Source organism: Rhipicephalus microplus, chromosome 10 (genome assembly GCF_043290135.1).
Source record: "Rhipicephalus microplus isolate Deutch F79 chromosome 10, USDA_Rmic, whole genome shotgun sequence".
Lineage (NCBI taxonomy): Eukaryota > Metazoa > Arthropoda > Arachnida > Ixodida > Ixodidae > Rhipicephalus > Rhipicephalus microplus.
The window spans coordinates 21,997,428-22,000,629 of record NC_134709.1 but is presented as its reverse complement, the minus strand read 5'-3'; positions in this window follow the sequence as shown (position 1 = coordinate 22,000,629).

The window sequence follows — 3,202 nt, the reverse complement described above, 5'->3', positions numbered from 1 at the left end:
CTCCAACGTAGCGCATACTGTATAGTCTTGCTTCGTGTAGCGAATGCCACTTCGCTACAGTTCCTGCGCAGACGCGCACTCACGCAGCACTGCACTTTCCCACCTCCTAGCCATGCTCAGCTTGACTGTCATAAAAGCAGTAGAAAAAGTACAAAAAGCTGTAAGTTGCCCTGAAGTTGGCCTCTCTTTGTGCGCAGAAGCAGCGTATAACTTCAAGTGGAAGAAGGCAGCGGGAAGTTTGGCAGGGCGATGCCACCGGATGGAGGATCGATGGATGGATGGATGGATGGATATGGCTGTACCCTTTAGATCGGGCGGTGGCTAGCGCCACCAAGCCGTAATACTTAATGAACTCAAAACTATATATATTTATTTTTTTCTTAAAAAGTGAGTTTGAGGATTCGTACTTTACAGTGAAGAGTTTAATTTTCACTCGTGCCTTGACTTTAGCCACCAATCAGATAACCTCCTTCTAGTTAAGTCTACTTACTTAAAGTCTATTTTGCCCTCCCGGTCCCTAAACCACAGTGCTTTGGGGTTTAGGGACCGAATGCGCTGACTGGGACGCCATCACTTGGTGAGCGCGCGCGAGAGCCATTTAAGAGGCCCGTAGTAACTCCCTTAAACCTTCTCGACGCACTCAGTGTATATTCTGGCCCCTTTAGGGCTTCACTTCTTTCAGGCTTATATAATATTCTTCGCAATTATTCGTTTTATATGACGCCAAAGAAAATCCACAACACTAAAGAGATTTGCTGCGCTCTCGTGTACGGACTACTCGTATCGGAACACCATTGGCGTAACGCTGATGACCCAGCAGCTGCGAAATCGTATAAGCATGCACTGTACGACGGATTCTCGCAAAAGATTTCGCCGCAACGGTTTTGTTCGCGTTCTTCAGTTTTCACCCTTCAGGACGAATTTGCGCATCGATTTTCTTCTGATAATGAAAGGCACACGTGGCTTCGAAGTTCGATAGCGGAGTCAGTCGTATAAACAACTGCGTCTCGCGAGAGCGCGGTGGATCGATAATGAAACGCAAGGACGAGTTAAGGACCATATTGAACCACTAAACTTCGAAAGTCAATATACGTGATGAGCGCTGGTATTCCAGTAAATGTAACTTTAGATCGATCGAATTTACAGCTATTGATAACGTCGATGACAGAGAAGCCGTTTGAACGCCCGAGTTACATGACTAGAGTTTCGGGGCAATTTTATAGCTCTCACCGTAATCGTGCTTCGGGTGCGCTAATAGAAGAGTGGTATGGTGCACTATGCTTCACCGCAGTGTCCCTCTTTCTTCCCCCTCCAGGCTTTTACCTGAACCCCTCCCCCCTGAGGTCCTTGTGATAAGCACTCAGTGCAAATACGACTATCAAGATAGTCGGCTGCACAACACCCCTCCTTCTATGAGCAATACGCACCTCAAATCTCCCCCCCCCCCCCCCCCCCCGCAAAACAATCTCCAACTCCACGCTCCACGTAACTTCAATGTATAGTGTTTTGCCGTAAGATGCGCTCGGCTATTGCTCTGAACGCATATTTTTGTCTGTAGTCAAATGTGTATGAAAAGGTATACGAAACATGCGCACAGTGCAAACAAAAGTCATCACAACCCACATGGTTTACTTCTTCCCGAATACGTATCAGTCGTCACGGAAACACATGAAGTAGGCCCCTCTCCCCAAAGAAAAAAAATCAACCCCCAACCACTAAGATAGCCGGTGCATAAGGTGCCTTGGGGGCCTTTTGATTTGGATCTAAAAAAGAAGCCTGCTACCACAAGTGTTGCTGGTTGGTACTGATCAGATATTAAAGAACTTAGCGATAAAAAAATGGCAGCATATCCACGGAGTGAATGATGGGGAGTGGGGAGAAGCATTCGTCCGTCCATTCGTTCTTGCTTCCGTCCGTTCCTGCGTACGTCTGTGTAACCATCCATGCGTCCATCCACCCGTCCGCGCGTGCGTCTGTTCGTGCGTCCGTCCCTGCGTTCGTTCATGCATCCGCCCCTGCGTCCGTTCATGTGTCCAACCATGCATCTGTCTGTGTGTCCGTTCGTCCATCTATTCAGCACTCCAAGTACCACCATCTCGCATCTTTTCATCATATATTCTCCATATAGAAGCACCGCCATTCAGCGGACATTTCAAGGACTAAACGGGAGGTGGCACATGCACAATTTTTTACGGCTTGCGCTTCGGGTTTACTTCCCACCTTTAACCACCTCGAGTTCATGGTATATACTAGTTCACTGTATTCATGGCTATGCGGCCCAACGCTCGCTAAACCTTTCTAAAACCAAGGAGGTTACACCCAGCGAGTATAACGAAGCAACCCTTTCTTGTCAGATCGTGCTCAATGTACATGCTAATGGCTGCTAATGGGGATCGCAGCGTGCGCGTTACCTAAAGGCCGAATGCTCCTGTCTCTCATTCCCCCTTAGCAGTCATTAACATGTGCATTGAGCACTGTCTTTTATTGTTCAACAACGCACAGAAAAAAATCTCTCACCGGAACCACCTTGGAGGTCAAAATCATAAGGACCGCTATTTCGGGTATGTGCCATTGGTGGTTACGTACTAAAGAACACATGCTTGTGGAGCTCGTCAAAACAGCAGAAAATTCTCTGAATGAAAGCAGTTGATCGTACACAGAAGGTCCGCCTGTTAAAAAGTGAACGACGATATCAGCCGGTGCTAGGTGTTACGCGTCTTCTTCGAATGGCATCAACGGGCGCAAATGAAGCGCGTCTTCTCGGGATGTATTGAAATGAACAGCTGAGGCAAGGGCAAGCGACCGAGTGAATCCAGAACACGTTCGTAAAGTGTACGGGCGTGCTTGAAAACGTCAGCAGCCTAGTACCTAGAAGTACCGACCGTGTACACGTGAACGTGGACAAAGACTGCTAAACGAACCTACGTAACAATGGACGTATGCATTGCATGGGTATACTTTTTATATGCTTCAAGCGGAACGTGTCATATTGGCGGAACGTAGATGGCGCATTGAGAACATTCTAACTCAAGAAACTGCTTTTGTATCTCAACATGCTAAAGTGCTTATGAACACCTAATTTAATGCCCAATAGAAGTTGTCTGCAATGCAGTCCAAAGCATTCAAGTCGGAAGCCAACCAAGGCAATATTCAAGCACTTACGTGGTGTTGAAATATTGCAGCGCGTATTTTCTTAGCCTCC